This window comes from Pogona vitticeps, chromosome 3, assembly GCF_051106095.1.
Source record: "Pogona vitticeps strain Pit_001003342236 chromosome 3, PviZW2.1, whole genome shotgun sequence".
Taxonomy (NCBI): domain Eukaryota; kingdom Metazoa; phylum Chordata; class Lepidosauria; order Squamata; family Agamidae; genus Pogona; species Pogona vitticeps.
Genome location: NC_135785.1, coordinates 210,062,087 through 210,078,640, shown reverse-complemented (window position 1 = coordinate 210,078,640; position 16,554 = coordinate 210,062,087). Strand labels below are relative to the sequence as shown.

Below are 16,554 nucleotides of genomic sequence, written 5' to 3'. Positions count from 1 at the left end.
TTAAAAGTCAGGGACCAATGGTCTACACAGAGGCAACCAGTTCACCAAAATATTACTTATATGCAGAGCTCAAAACTAATAGTTTTTTCATCTCCCTTAGACTAAGGACAGTCCCTTCTAACAGTCATATCATATTTAAAGTGAGAAGAGAATGTTGCCTTATTCAGAGGACTTATACTTCCTCATCCCGCCCCCTCAACATATAAACTGCACTACATGACCTTGGGCCAGAATTAGAGGGGGGAAAATCCAGGTTTTGTCCAAGTTTGTATCTAGGTTTGTCTTAGGTTTGTCCAAGTTTGTATCTAGCACCTCCTAGTGGAAGCCGAGTCTCTGCTCATTCTAAAGGAGGAAACCTTTGCAACGACAAGTAGAATATTGCACTGAGATATGCCAACAGTGTGTTACACTCCACTGGACAACAACAGTATTCTGGTTTCGGAGTCAGGAGAAGGCATGGCTACACAGAAATATGACCTATTTTTCCAGCTTTGGAAAGGCTAGGCTTTAGTTGCTTGGACCCACATAGCCCCATCCAAAACCACCTGCCAAATTCAAGGACTCTTGCTCTTGAGCAGATCACTTACTCTTGAGGAACCCTCTTCTTAGGCACCTACTGAGATGTTTCTGCCACTTAAGGTAGTGCTAACCTGAGAATCATATATGCTGCTTACAATGACTGGATGAAGTTTAGAAACCAAATATGTTTAAAAATTACACATCCAGTGTAAAACATACAGTGTTTCAGTAGCTTAACTTCTTGTTCTTAGAGAGAAGCAGAGACAGACAGAGAGACAGGAACTTTTAGTGTCATTGATTATTTCTGTATCTCACACTCTACTACTTACTAGTGGATGTGTCCATAATTCTGCACTGTGATACCAGATATTAAAATTTTCCTATAGCCATTTCTACAGGCCACAGATCAGTAGTACTGTGTGCTAGCATTATAAAAAAAGAAACACTGAGTTGGTCCAAAATAGAGCAAAACAGAACCATTTTAGTTTATTTTGCATCCATCAAAAATGATTGCCAGAAGTAATGAGCAGGTACAATGGAGGTTACTTTCCTCAGTTTGCACCTCTTAACTATATCGAGCGAATTTACATTCCAGGGTAACTGAAAGGTTAATCTTTGTAGCTATTTCTTAGATTTTCCCCATTTTATTTTTCTAGGGTGCCCTAGAAAGTTATTCTTAGGCTTCCTTGAAGGGAAACTGCAGCCACTCTTTTGTCTCCACCCCCATGTTCTGGAATATTCAACACCTGTAACATTGATAGAAAATGAAAATAGGCGCTACTGAGACGATCTCTTTTGCTGTTAAAACTGGCACAAATCAAAGAAACACATGCATACAAAACAAACAAACAAAAACTGAACTCATCCTAGCACCTAGTTGAACCTACTGTGAATGTTGACAGCATCCATCCACTCTAACTAGATGATTCTGTGCTATGGACATCAGTCACTTTCTCTTTTCACCTTTCCTGTGTTTACTGCCATCTTTCCTTACGCAAGATTGTGGACTGTTGAAAAGCTTGCATACTATTTGGTAACCTTCCTTTGACAAATAAAGCTATCTTCCTAATAGGGGTTTTGGAATTAAAATGAATCGGATTTTAATGAATAAATAATGAAACACTAGTAATTTTAACCTTGGATATTTTTTGAAAATAACTTTTAAAAATTGAGTACTAAGATAAAACAAATTTTTGTATATCCTTTTGTTGGCATTGTATTTAAAATTGCTTTTTATTTTAATTTTTTTCAACTTAAATTACCTTAGTTCATTCTTGGCTCATGGCTCCGATAATAAGTACCAAAGATCTGTGACTGTTCATATTTGGATGTTGGGGAAAAAAATCATATTACATGGACATAAATCACTTTCGTTCCTTTGTCAGTGACTTGATGCTCTTCCAAATGTAAAACAATGCTGTCATTTTGGCTGACACAATATATGTCTTCAGGTAACAGGGTTTATGGGCTTACTTGTATTTTAGCTTTGGACAGAAAGTACAGCTTTTGAAGCATCTAGGGCATCAAATAAAATGATTTTTAATATACTCCCAGCATTCTAGAGACAACTCTCAGGCATGAGGATATGTTATACCTAGAGGGGATGGTACCTCTAAAGAATATGTCAAAGATTAGGAGATGCATCATTGAACAGGCAATCAATTTTACACTGAGACTAGTCAGCTTTGCAGATGCATAAAACAGAAGAAAAACTCTGAGGATTTTCTATTATGGGTAAAAGTGGAAAAAGATATTTTAAGCTTTTGTAAATTCATGTTGCTTGAAAATGAGTTATATTGGAAGTCTGCTGAATAACAACTGTACTCTGAATATTAAATTATTAGAAAAATGTGCAAAAGGAATAAGTTTTTGAATCTAGAATTTAACTTCAAAGGAATGGAAGAATTTGTTGCTGTCCCATCTCAGGGCATTTAAAAAGAATCCCTCTAAAACTGTACAGCATGCAATTCCTGACAAACAGATGTTTGAAGTTATTCTTTAAAGCACAAACTTTTAGAGAATAACTTGAGATGGTTTGGTTGCTTTCTGTACTTATGGAAACATTTTCAGTATTGATTAATCATTTTGCAATGGAAGAAAGAGAGGTTGGTGCACAAAAAGGAGGGTATATTCTTTGGTTGAACTACGACTGAATGGAAGTGACTTATTTTTGCAACATTCAAAACAAATGTGCTTGTGTTATGTCACAGAACATAATTCACAGAAGGCATTCTATAAAAGAGTGGAGAGAATGCAATGCCCTGGCCATTAGAACTTCCAGACTCCTTCACATTGCCCAGAACACTGGCTTTGAAAAATTGAACATCAAACTCCGCCCCAAGCCTCCAAGGGTTACAAACCTTATTTTTTGAATCAGCCCCTCCCTTTTAAAGGCCCAAATTTGCCCTTCTTTTTTCGGCCTAAAAGAGATATGAGCAGGACTGGTGAAACTGGTTTCTCCAACCTGCTATGAGGAGTTTGTACAATGCTTTGCAAGAAAAGTCACTTGGATCCACTCTGACTTGGATACAGATCCTATGAATGTGACTTTCACCACTGCTTTTCCCATTACCCTGTTTCCCTGAAAATAAGACCTAACCTGAAAATAAGCCGTAGCATGATTTTTCAGGGTGCTCATAATATAAGCCCTACCCCCAAAATAAGCCCTAGTTAAGTGAAACCCCAACCTCCACCATTGTGCAGCATTGTGCAGTAACCAGAAGATGACATGACTGTAAAAAAAAAAAATCCCCTGAAAAGAAGCCCTGATGCATTTTTTGGAACAAAAATTAATATAAGACCCTGTTTTATTTTTGGGGAAACACAGTATAATGAATATGTTTCAACTGGTGCAGCCTGAGGGTGTGGACTGGATTCTTGAAGAGGTGAAGGCCACCACATGTGGGCCAGACCTTTGACCTTCCTGATCAAGAGAAGCCAGAGGGGGATTGGCTGAGTGGGTAAGCGGAGTGGTGAATGCCTCCTTGCAGAAAGGCAGGATGCTTAATAATAGTGGTAATATGGCCATTATGGGAACAAAACCTCCTTGAATCCCACTTTACTGAATAACTATTGGTCAGTCTCGAATATTCTATTTCTGAGCAAGGCAGTGGAGCATATGGTAGTTCCACAGTTCTAAAGATTCCTGAACAAAGCAAAATATCTGGAACCATTTTAGTTTGGCTTTAGGTCCCAACTAGAGATAGGGACAAATATAAAAACAGATTTTTTTTAAGAATATAGCTGCTTCATCATATATTTGTCGATCCATATTCATCAAATTTTAAGTCCTGACATATACGGCTTGACGAATATTTCCCTATTTTTATTTATCCCCATATGAAGGCTTTTCCATTCTGCCTACCAGCCCACCAATCAGCTAATTGGCAGGCCAATAGACAGCCACCCACCCCCACAGCTTACCCCACCCCTTCCTCTCCCTACTTGAGCTCCCCACCACCAGCCCCGCCAACATCCCCTTACAGTAATCGTCACCACTGCTGCTGAGATCTCTGATACTGGATCATACTCAAACTAGGTGTTAAGTACAGCCATCAACAGAAAAGCATAGGCCTCAGGGAAACTAGGCCCGGAACATTCACACATAGTTTAGGCAAATCAGGAAACATTCACAGATAGTATAGAATTTCATTGTAACTTTGGGAACAAATGACCAATAGACTTGTAGTACTTTATGGCTATTGGTTTGTATCATTATAAAACATATGTACACTGTATTTTCAGGATCTTCTCTGATTTTAAGAGAAGTCCCAGCTGACCTTTATTTTTGTTGCTCTTCAATAAAATTGGGCCTTTGGTTCAGCTGGCTGCGTCTGTGCCTGATTCCTTGCTGGAGAAATTAGAACTCAGTTTTGACCGATAACATCTGGTGCATTGGCCGGGAAGAAAATTGTTTAGCAGACGAACTAACATCTCCATCAGGTCTCCCCAGCTATAGAAAGGGATATTGGCTGCCATTTGCAATGATGGCGGCTGAATCTTCATTTAGGGTAGGGAAGCTGCAGCTGCCATCTTTGCAAAGGGCAGCCTGGATTTCCTTAGCCTCCCTGATAGCATGGCGGTGGGGGACAGTGGGGGGGTGGCGGTGGCAGGGGTGTGTGGTGGGTTTTTTCAGTAACACCCGCCCCCATGAATCAACGAATAAATTCATTATTCATCAATTCATGGGGCCAACTTCGTGCTTCATGAGTTGTCAACTTCTGACATCTCACGAAGCAGGACGACTTGGCTAAATGATGAGTTGTCCCCATCTCTTGTCCCAACTATGGAATGGAGACAACTCTGGTCACCTTGATGAATGACCTATACCAGCAACTGGGCAAGGGGAGTGTGTCCCTGTTTGGTTCTGCAGGACCTCTCTGAGGCTTTTAATACCAATATTCATGGTATCCTTTTGGACTGTCTCTCAAGGACGCAACTGTGAGAGTGCCAGATGGAAAAAGAGGAACAGACTGGAATAGAATATCCTGAAGAATCTATGGCTAGCTGGAACTCTACTTTGCTGATGGTGAAAAGTGAGAGCATATCCTATGCTCTAATCCTCTAATTTGCCCTATGCCCTAGAGTCTCCCAGACTCTAAGTAATCCATCAAATTGAAATCACATTTATATCTTACTGCAACACTTAGTGCAACACTAATTGGGATGCAGCACTGCATTTCAGTGCAGCATCCCAATGTGGCCACCTAGGAACAGTCTTGTGCAATATGGTGAGCAGCAATGTACCTCCACTTATGTTATAGCAATAATATCTAATTGTGATTCTATTTGCAGATATTACCTCCATTTTGGTGATGTCTGCCCTTCTTGATTCAAAGCTATGGTTTTCCCTGTAGTGATGTATGGAAGTGAGAGCTGGACCATAAAGGAAGCTGACCGCTGAAGAAATGATGCTTTTGAATAGTGGTGCTGGAGGAGGCTCTTGAGAGTTCCCTGTACTGCAAGGAGAACAAACCTATCAATTCTAAAGGAAATCAACCCTGAGTGCTCACTGGAAGGGCAGATCCTGAAGCTGAGGCTCCAGTACTTTGGCCATCTCATGAGAAGAGAAGACTCCTTGGAAAAGACCTTGATGTTAGGAAAGTGTGACGGCAAGAGGAGAAGGGGATGACAGAGGATAAGATGGTTGGACAGTGTCATTGAAGCTACCAGCATGAATTTGACCCAACTCTGGGAAGCAGTGGAAGACAGGAGGGCCTGGCGTGCTCTGGTCCATGGGGTCACGAAGAGTCAGACATGACTAAACAACTAAACGATGATGACACCCTCCTTGATTAGTGAAGCAGTGGCCACCTTAGTTTGCAGAATGTCAAGGGTGTGAGATGTTTTACAGTGATGAGGTGCACACAGTCTGGATTGATGAAACCTGCAGGGTAATGAAGTAGAATATGAAAAGATGTTTAGACATTCTCATGTTTCTTGACAGAGAAAACTACTTGTATTTTTTTCTTTTTTCCATGCCTTCTTCTCAATAAAATTACTATCCTTTTCTCTCTGACAAGCCTAATCACAGATCCTGTGGTCTATATTAAAATAATGCAATTTTCATAATTTTCAAATGATAGTAATAGTCTTCTGTGCTATAACATCAAATTGTTGTAGCTAATAATTCACATTACTGACACACTGAACTTGGGGGTAACATAATCACATTAATGACTGATTATTATTACTCAGTCAGCCTTTTCTGTATGGATGCTCACACTGACCCCCTTAAAGATTACAAAATTGCTCTAAGTAACTTGTTCTGGAAATGTAAAATTAGGCCTTAAAGGAAAATAGTGTTATTACTTTAATATCACTCATGTTAATGTCAGTAACCCATGCCAAATATGTTTCATTTTCTTATCTGTGTGTATCTGTCTGTGCCTCTGTCTGTATATGTTTTAAACAAGAAAGTTAATTGAATGCTTATCAGGCCAGAACAAACACCTTCATTGCTGTTAGCAACCATTTTGTGATCAAGTAGAGTTGAGAAACAAAAAAAATGTAACCATATGTTTCTTCAAATGATTTAGAGGCCTTTAGATTTTATTGAAGCACCATTAATTGTACTGGGGTTTGTATGGTTAAGCTATATGCATTCTTTGGTAATGAACAATGAGAGGAGCCTCATGGTGTGGTGGTTAAACAGCAGTACTACAGAAGAATTTGCTCATGATTTGTGACCAGAGCTTCCACCTACAAACACAAAAAGGCAGGGGGAAAGGGCGGGAAATTCAAATAGCTAAGTTTAGGTGGCAACAAGGCTGCTTCTTTGTAGCTCCTTTGTCCTGGCAGTTAGAGAGTGTGCGATCCCAGGATGCTGCCTGCTAAGATGAGGTGCTGCTTTATACTTTTTAAAAACTGTTCTGGGTATTTTTGCAGCATGTTTTCGGGTTGGGGGGATTATGTTTCTGTGATGTGATGGGTCTTGAGGGGTTTGCTTGTTGGTTGGTGTGGTGTCCACCCTCGTGCCCCTTTTGCTTGACCTTCAAGCCTCAGAGCACACAAAGGCAAACACTCTCTTTCCTCACACTTGCTGCCACCAGGTGATCTCTAAATCACTATTTAGTTCAGAATGATTCAGGTCCACACTTCAAGTTCTTTTAGATAAAATTTTAGTTTATTGATTACATAGATTCATAAATATCTTCAGTAGCTAATCACATCTAAATTTCCCAAACTACACATTCTATTACACCCCCTGACCCTACTCTCACTGACTCCGCCTCTTATAGCATCTCTCTCAGCTCCGCCTCACAGCAATATGAATATTCATAAACCATTACATAATACGACAAGAACCATAGATCTAATAAATGGAGAACACTACAGTTGGTGTTTTCCTCCCATTTACAATGGGTTTTGGGGGATTCGGTTGCTTTTGGGGGTTTTCCCCCCATTTTCGATGTGTCTTGTATGCTTCCCTTGCTTTTTGTTTTGTTCTCTGTGCATTTCTGATCTGCTCTGTTTGTTTTCTGTGCAGGGTTTTTGCAGCTTGGGTTTGGGCTAGGTGGGGGGTTATGTTTCTGTGCTGTGACGGGTCTTGAAATGGTCTGTGCTGGCTGGTGGGCTCTAAAATTGAGTCTAGTCTTTTGATTTTAAAATCAGAAAAGTTTTGCAAAGGTCTGTGCTGGCTGGTGGGCTCTAAAGTGTTGCTTGCTTTGGTTTAAAATGTGTTGGTGTAAAATGTGTGGGTTTAAAATGTATTTTAGACTCCAAACTCTCCCCCTCCCACTGTCTTCTCTCTCTCTATCTTCTCTCTTTTTGTGCTTAAAAGAACAAACCTTTGTATGAGGGGTCTGTGTGCCCCAGTGATGACCTACTTTCTATCCTCTTTTCCCCACTGTTCCCTCCCTCCTTCCTTTCCTGCCCTTTTTTTAACCCAAATCATCTTAAATTTTAAAAAATCTCCCCCTAGTGATAGAGGTGGCAGGTGGGGGATGTGGTGGCGCTGAGGGCTAAACCGCAGAAGCCTGTGCTGCAGGGTGAGAAGACCAAGCGGTCGTAAGATCAAATCCACGTGACGGAGTGAGCGCCCGTCGCTTTTCCCAGCTCCCGCCAACCTAGCGGTTCGAAAGCATGCAAATGCAAGTAGATAAATAGGGACCACCTCGGTGGGAAGGTAACAGCATTCCGTGTCTAAGTCGCACTGGCCATGTGACTATGGAAGATTGTCTTCGGACAAAACACTGGTTCTATGGCTTGGAAATGGGGATGAGCACCGCCCCCTAGACTCGAACACGACTGGACAAAAATTGTCAAGGGGAACCTTTACCTTTACCTTTTAGTGGTAGAGGATGGATTAACCAGTTTTGCATTAGTTCCTATGGGAACTAATGCTTTGACTTACAACCAGCACCTCTATATACAAACAAAAAACAGCCAGAACAGATTAATCAGGTTTCAATGCATTTCAATCGGAAATGCTGATTCGACTTCCGAACATCTTCAGGGGAGGATTAAGTTCGTAAGTCGAGGCACCACTGTACATGACGTAAAGCTGACTGCAGGGATGTTTGGTGTTTTTCACTGGAAATCTGTCACTTTTTGTTCAGACAATATGAAGTAGTTAATTTTGCTCTGATTCTGCTAGTGTCGACATTCTGGCATCTGTAAGCAACTGATCCAAAGCACAGGACTGGTCATGGGATTTCAGTAAGCATACAATTACATCAGTTCCCTTCATGAGCATCAGTTGTCTCTCTTCCTCCAAATATATATAATCCTGCAACTCAATAATTGGTTATATTGGTGTGGATGGTTACAGTGTTTTCACCCACAGAAACCAGCATCCCCCCCCCCGTGAGAACTTCCTCAAAAAGTCACACCTTGAGTGTGTCCATCCTGATCAAGCATATTAGTGGGCTGTTTCAAAACTGTTGATAAGTGAAAATTACTTTTTAAAATAGAAAAAATAAGTTTCCAAAATATGCAAAATTTTTCATAAATTTAGCAGAAAGAATTCTTGAAAAATGCTTGTGTAAGAGAGAGAAAAAACCCTGAGCAATTAGCAGAGCCAGACAAAGGGCTTTGAAAGCTGACTATATTAGAAGGAACTTTGTTAGCCAAGAAGCTACAGTCCATTGTCTTTTTACATCATCCCCAAGCTAGGCATTTCTAGATGGTTCCAGAAAAGAGGAGGTAATCCAGTATAGTTGTGCAGGTGGGCTTTCACTCTGCCAATGCTGAACATGACATAGCCCTTGGCTATTAGTTTTAATTAACTCAGATGTTCTATATTTTTAAAATGCCTAAGGTTGTAGCTAGTCTTCAATTTTGGTTATGTTTACTTAAGAACAGGTGTCCTTGAAGAAACATGCATATGAATAGGCTGCAAAGTAGCTGCTGACTTTGTATTCACGCTGAGTCCCTGATATACCCTTAGTGCTGAAGAGGCATATCTCCACCACTGCCTCTGTGCAGGGACTGAAGAACTATGCATACTACTTGCATGAAGAAAATAAATATGCTGCCCTCACCTATGTACAAGCATTTTCTTTGACACTGTGCACCCATGCAGAGCTGCTTTCTGGAAGAAAGAGTCTTCTGTATTCATAGATTCCCTGAACTCAATTTAGAATTCTTTAAATCATAATTCAGAATGTTGTGGATTGCCCCCAACAGACATGAGAAGCTCCCCCTTTTAGAAAGTCACCCGCCATGTCTACAAGGAGATTAAAACGAGGACAGAAGTGGTTTTTAAAAATGTGCATTTATTGTCACAGTTTTGGAATGCTTAGGAATGGTCGCCATAGGCATAATTATATTACAATACAAACCAAGGTTGCATAAAAACACTCTCAAAACATGATCAGCCCTTGTGTCTTAAATTCTACCCTAGTAAATGTATAAAAGATGAGTGCCAATCTTTAATGCCCAAAAAGAGAGAGAGCAAAAATGCTTAATTAGGACTCATTGCATGGAACGCGACAAGACTTATAGATGAATTTAGATCAAATGGAATGCACTGGTAAAATTATGTGACTATGAATAGGACTGGACTACAAACCTGCTGCTTGTAGTTGTTGACATGACGTGTTTTGTTTCAGCTTTTCAATACTACTAGCTACATGTCATATAGCAAATGTCCCCATTTGCAGTGAGGTGGGCAGGATAGATAAATGGGAAACCACTGTTTTCCCCTTCTGGGAACATATATGTATATTCCTATATACATGCATAGGTGCTATCAAACTGCTTTCCACTTATGGCAACCTTAACTGGGTTTTTGAGGCATGTGAGATACTGAAGGAGTGGGTTACAATTGCCACCTCCCAATTAATTCCTGTGGCCAAGCAGGAATTTAAACCCAGCTCTCCGGTGTCCTCTACTTCTGCTTCATTGACTACACAAAAGCCTTTGACTGTGTCGACCACACCAAACTATGGCAAGTTCTTAAAGAAATGGGAGTGCCTGTCCACTTTATCTATCTTCTGAGAAATCTCTATGTGGGACAGGAAGCAACAGTTAGAACTGGATATGGAACAACGGATGGGTTCAAAATTGGGAAAGGAATATGACAAGGCTGTATATTGTCTCCCTGTTTATTTAACCTATATTCAGAATACATCATGTAAAAGGCTGGACTGGATGACTCCCAAGCCTGAATTAAGATTGCCAGAAGAAATGTCAACAACCTCAGATATGCAGACAATACCACTCTGATGGCAGAAAGTGAGGAGGAATTAAATTACCTCATAATGAGAGTGAAACAGGAGATAGCAAAAAATGGTCTGAAGCTCAACATCAAAAAAACTAAGATCATAGCCACTGGTCCCATCACCTCCTGGCAAATAGAAGGGGAAGATATGGAGGTAGTGACATATTTTACTTTCCTGGGCTCCATGATCACTGCAGATGGTGATAGCAGCCATGAAATTAAAAGACGCCTGCTTCTTAGGAGGAAAGCGATGACAAACCTAGACAACATCCTAAAAAGCAGAGACATCACCTTGCCAACAAAGAGTGCTCACTGGAAGGACAGACCCTGAAACTGAGGCTTCAATACTTTGGCCATCTCATGAGAAGAGAAGGCTTCCTAGACCCTGATGTTGGGGAAATGTGAAGGCGAGAGGCGAAGGGGACGACAGAGGACAAGATGGATGGACAGTGTCATCAAAGCTACCAACATGAATTTGACCAAACTCCGGGAGGCAGTGGAAGACAGAAGGGCATGGTGTGTTCTAGTCCATGAGGTCATGTAGAGTTGGACATGACTTAACAACTAAACAACAACTCCCATGTCTTATCCTGGCACTCTGCTCACAACATGACACTGGCTCTCACATAGGTGCATGTGCTTGGTTTTATATAAGGTTGACTTCAAAACCAGCCTTTCCAGTTAGTAATATTGCTGAAGGTCTCTTCATAATCTCCAGAGAGTACAAACAGATTCAGAGAAAACATTCTTAACTACATGCAATAACTAAGCCTGTTTTGTAGACTTCTGAAATAAAGCTGTTAGGTCTATATTAAGATTTGTCAGTGGGAAAATATGGCATGACAGTTCTTTAATGCTCAGTTGAGATGGTTTTATGTATAAGGTTTTGATGTGCTTAGTTCCCCAAAGAAGGTATTTTGTGGTCTTAGCTTTTATTAGGAATGATTTGGGTGTGCAGCCCACTATTAATCTGAGTTCAGAATAATAATAATGAGATTTACTGGATACATTGTACATTTTCACTCCACAAATGCATTGTTTATTTGTGTTCATAAACTGCTGTTTTTTAAATACCGGGAGCCCCACCAGCTTCAGTACTCTCAGCACAGTTTCCACTTTCCATTCCCTGCTCCTCACACAGTCAGTAGTCAATGGATAAAAGTGGGATTTATTGGAACTTGCATCGAGGAAACAGATAATAAATGAGTGCACAGAGTTGGTAGTTTTCTACATAGTCCCACATTCTCTCCACTGCTCTGCCACTCCCTGGTTCCATACTGAGAAGGCCAAAGTTCTTCAAGGCAACTTCAGTCTCTTCATTGAGCTTGTAGTTTGACCAGCTAGTTCAGTCCAATGTCCAAGGTTTCTCTGTCTTAGAGGTGTTCCCTGGAATGAGGGATGGTATGCCCATTCTAAAGACAGATATCCAATGTCACTTGTCTCCTTGCTTCTTGATGTTGGTGGTCACTAGGTCTGCTTCTTAAGAAGCATCTACTCAAGAACTGTACGGGTTGAGTTACCTTCCTTTTTTCACTCCCTCTCTTCTTTCCTCTGACTCACTTTCCAACAGGAGGGTTGTGCAGGTAGTTGATATTCATAATTAGATGCCTCTCCTTTGCACACTTGAAATTGGACCCAGGGCCCTTACCAGGGATCCTATTTTTACACATAGTCTTATTCATCATAGACTTCTTCCTCAGGAAACTCCTCAGCCCACTAGTTATCCAGCCACTCCTCCTGGGCATATACTCAATCTTTGTCTCCTGAGGGTTTTTCATCTCCCCCTGGTCCTTCCATTCCCTGAGCTTCCTGTAATTAATTTTCCCTTCTCAAGCAAGAATATGTATTTCTCCCTTTACAGTTTCCTTTTCCTACCCCTCCAGCACAGGTATTGCAGTATTTATCCCTCTGGCACAGAGGCATCTACTTCCCCCTCTGACACTGGGATATATATCACTTCTGAGGTAACTAACTTTTTTTTTTTTTTTTTGAGTGCTAGCTTTTCCTCAGCCCAAGAGCCATCTCCCTTTCCCCTAGCCTCATGGAACAGTGGTTAAACTACAGTACTGCAATCAAGAGTCTTCTCACCTGAGTTCAATCTTGGGCTCAAGTAGCCATCTCAAGGGTGACTCAACCTTTCATCCTTCCAAGTCCAGCAAATTAAGTACCCAACTTGCTGGAGGAAAGGGATGTGTAGCCTACATAATTAAACTGTAAACTGCCCAATGGGTGCTTCAAGCTCTATCGGATGATATATAAGCAATGTACTTTTTACTTTTAGTCTCCAGCCAAGCTTCTGCCTTCCCTGGCAGCAAAGGCATTTTATATCAGTCATCTGCTAGGGGTAGGCTAGTTCCTGCCATTTCCCATAACCACTATGGCTTCAGTTTGCATTCCACCTTCTTGGGAATGGCCTTTTCTTACAGCATAATCCCTCCAGTTATGCATTTTCCCCTGGGAAGTGTGTTCTAGCCTATAAACTGAAAGTGTAACAAAATGCTGACAATTTACAACAAAATAGAAAAGGTATTAGTCAAAATATGAAGTTACACTAATGTGCTTGCTCCAGTAACATAAGTATTCGTGTCAACTTGACTGAATAATTATTATTGATGACCTGTAAGTTCATTCATTTTGTAATTCTTTCTATTTTCACACCTTTTCCAGCACTCGCCCATTGACTGTTTTAGGGGTATTTGGATATACTGCCTTTGCCTGTTTCCACACTACAGCAGGCCCCCTCCTTTGATGATCTTGGCAATATACAATTTGATCTGACTTAATAAAGGGTGGCCCATATTTAATCCATATCACTGTCTTGCATCTTTATTCCGGGACTGCGTGGGCAAACAGTGTAAGATAACATCAACTTTGAGGTCAGTCAGCCTGTCTCCAAGAACTAATGAAACACATTCCCATCACCTTCTAAACATCTGAATGTACCGGAAAAGTTGTGCTTCTTTTGGAAAGAAAGGGGGTATCATGTGGAAATAGTTCTGGCAATAGTTCAGCAAAGTCAAAAGGCAATGCCTTGAAAACTCTTTTTATTAACTTAGCAAGGGTTATATCGTATGTTATGAGAATTCAGATAGGATACTGGTTACCTAATCACCACTAGGATTGGCCAGAGAAAGTCTTTGAACCTATGCCCTAACTCTAAGGGGAAAGGCAGAATGAGAGGTCACCCCACCTCTCCTGGCTGCTCTCTGCCAAGAGAGTTTGCTCATCACTGAAAACAGATAACAGCTATATAATGGCCTTGGGCAGGAGTTTCCCACACTCTTGCACTACCCACCACAGCATGGGGATATTTATATGCCCCAAGCCCACCATCACAGCTGAAGATTTCAGCCCAAAGGCCCCCTTGTAGATTGCACAGAAACAGGTCCAATCCTGTATCTGACAAGTGAATGCCATCACTCCTGTATAACTCTGGTTGACAAACTCTTATGTCAGGGTGCCTTATCTCTGACCCCTGTCCAGCTCTCATGGCTCTGCTTACTTCCTGGTTAACACTGCAATGTGCACAGTCAATGCACCTTGGGTCACAATTGGTCCACCATACCAACCTTGGTATAATGTTTGACCAAATCAACTTTGTTGCAGGAAACTTGGCTTTAATGGCTTGCAAATCATTGATCACCAGGACTTGCCCGTCCTTTGAGCAAAGTCATTACCTGTTAGGTTAGCAACCAGTATATCAGGGGGTACCTCCAGGGTATCCTGGGATGCCAGTTGAAAAATGTGCCCCAGAGCATACCTCTCTGTCCCCTCCTTTCTAGTGTGGCCTGTGTGCCAAGGCCTAAATTACGGCCCTAACTGGCCCACAAAGCAAACTTTGCTGCCCAATGTACATAAGTCTGACCATACAAGAACTCTCAGCTGGGCTGTAACCAACTTGAAGTTTTAAAAAAAGAACAGACACAAGCATCTGTTGTGTGAGAGAACGTATGTATTCAAGACGTATGTCTTGAACCCGTATGATGACTTACTGTCCCATCTTTTTTATCTGCTCCTGCCAATATCCTAAAGTTGCCTCTGTGGATGCTGTTCCTAGGCAGTAAAAGTGAGTGCCAAACTTCCACCCTACAATTCCCTCTTCCAGAAGGTCCCAGGAGGTAACTGCCCAAAATTGGTACCTCATGAGGATGAATTGTCTCTGTAGCAAAATAGACAAATGATGGATGAGGCTAAACTCGCTCAGGATGTTTTTAGGGACCACTCCCAATGGAGTAGTACACGTGGCTCAGACAAAGGTCCAGTCACCCACCCCTCAGCAACTCCTTTCTTAATCTTTTCTTTAACTAACCTTTCCATACCCTTCACTAATTTGAAATTGCTTCCTGTAGCAGATGCCCTAAGACCCTGCACAGGGATCTTAAAACCAAACATGTAGCCCTTCTGCAAATAACAAACTGCTTCTCTATCCAGGTATGATAGCAACCAACCAGCTAGGGTTGGCAGGTTAATTGGGCTGGGGCCGTTTTGAAGCAGCAGATGGACCAGGTGGCTGCTGCTTGGTACCACCTCTGTCCTTACTGACACCCGATCCTGGGTGTCTCCAAGGGAAATCTACATAGGCCCTATATATTAGGTCTATGTTTTGTATCAAGGCAAAGCCCTTGAAGGGTATGCCTTGACTAATGTCTCTGCATATAACAAAAGGCCTGGGAGCTAGTTCGCCTAGCATTTCTCTGATTTTTTTTCTTCCCGAATCTCCCTTTCACACTATCCTCCTCTTTGGTCCCTTTCTTTTCTTCCATTTCTCTGCTCAGGAGTTTGAATACACTCACGTATTTGCTTCTCAAATTTGTTCTATAGTATTGTAATTGGTAGAAGGCAGTCACCCATTGGCAAGGATTGATCCCTGTATGGAAGGGCAATCCTAGGCACAGAGTTATATCCACTGTTCGGTATTGTGGGGTGACTGAATTGTTGTAATCCTTCACAAAACCTTGGTCTGCCTGCCAGCACCCCTGCACCTTGGCGTGTCTGCTCTTCTTCCACGAACTCCCCCCATCTGAGTGTCCCTGATGGTCCAGGGCTTAAACCTTGTGTCCACTTCCATGTCACAATGGGTGGTCTGATGGCTGCCGCTCACTCCTTCCACTGAAGACGCTCCTGCAGAACTGGTACTCTCTTTCTCTAAAAGAGCAATACGCAACAACATCACATCACTCAACAGTTGCAATTCTGCATTCCTGCATGTCTTGAATTCCCTACATGACCTTCTTGGGATAGCGGCACTAGCTGCATTCCTGGCCAATGTCCTTTTTCTTTCCAATTTACTCACTTTGACAGTATGGCACCATAATCTGGCCACTCCTCATCTTCAGATCAAGAAATCATAGGGGGTGGTTTGGTAGGGGCTTTACGTTTCGCGTGCTGCTTGTCTTTACCCGAACCTTGGCCTTTTTTTGCCTCATGCCGCCAATATTTTTTTTAGATCAATGTGAATCAATATTGGTATTGCTCCTAACTCACAACCCTTTCTTGTTTGAGTGTTTTATTTTATTTGTCTGTTTATTTTTTATTTTTATTTATTTTCTGCTTGAAGCAGGTACACAGACAACATATTTTTATCCTGATTGATTTGGAGAGAAAGATATATGGGAGGAAACAAACCCCGCACTTCACAACTAATGGTGCAGGTGCCCTACGGGACACGCCACCACAGTGCCCAATATATATAGTCAAAATTTTAAATTTAATTCACTCTTTCCTTCTCATCTTCCTTCTCTTTCTCTATCTCTCTACTTCCCCTCACCATACTCTCATCCCACTTTAAACTCATCCCCTATGACAACTGCCTATCAAATGCTGCTTTTTTGTTCCTTTTCTTAACCTCAATCTAATATTATTAATATTTA

The 16,554-nt window shown here is 41.4% G+C and overlaps 1 long non-coding RNA gene across 1 annotated transcript in view; it reads left to right on the top strand.

The window, feature by feature from the left end:
• LOC144587743 (uncharacterized) overlaps window positions 1-6,251 on the top strand; it is a 96,376-nt gene extending 90,125 nt beyond the window's left edge. Inside the window, exon 2 of the long non-coding RNA XR_013542891.1 lies at window positions 5,314-6,251. This is a non-coding gene — a long non-coding RNA (uncharacterized LOC144587743). The remainder of the gene's footprint in view (window positions 1-5,313) is intronic.
• The last annotated feature ends 10,303 nt before the right edge of the window (window positions 6,252-16,554 follow it).